Source organism: Plasmopara halstedii (genome assembly GCF_900000015.1).
Source record: "Plasmopara halstedii genome assembly, contig: Scaffold_322, whole genome shotgun sequence".
Lineage (NCBI taxonomy): Eukaryota > Oomycota > Peronosporomycetes > Peronosporales > Peronosporaceae > Plasmopara > Plasmopara halstedii.
Genome location: NW_020187243.1, coordinates 1,602,491 through 1,602,783, shown reverse-complemented (window position 1 = coordinate 1,602,783; position 293 = coordinate 1,602,491).

Sequence of the window (293 nt, the reverse complement as noted above, 5' to 3'; positions counted from 1 at the left end):
CACGGGTTGACTGATATTGAGGGAGCTTCATACAGTCATTGGTGTACTTTTGCGTGACAGGTCGAATGACCTGATTGGATGTTCAGCTGATAGAGCCGCGAATATGACTGGGCACGTATCCGGTGTTGTTCTGCACATTCAGTATTTTGTTACAGAACGAGGCTTCATCCGTGTTTGGTGCTCGCTGTATCAGATTGACATCGTTTACAAAAGACATTCAAAGCACTTGACAGCCAACGATTGAACAAATCTTTAGCAACATTAATCAAGCAATTGAAGAAACAAAAAATGAT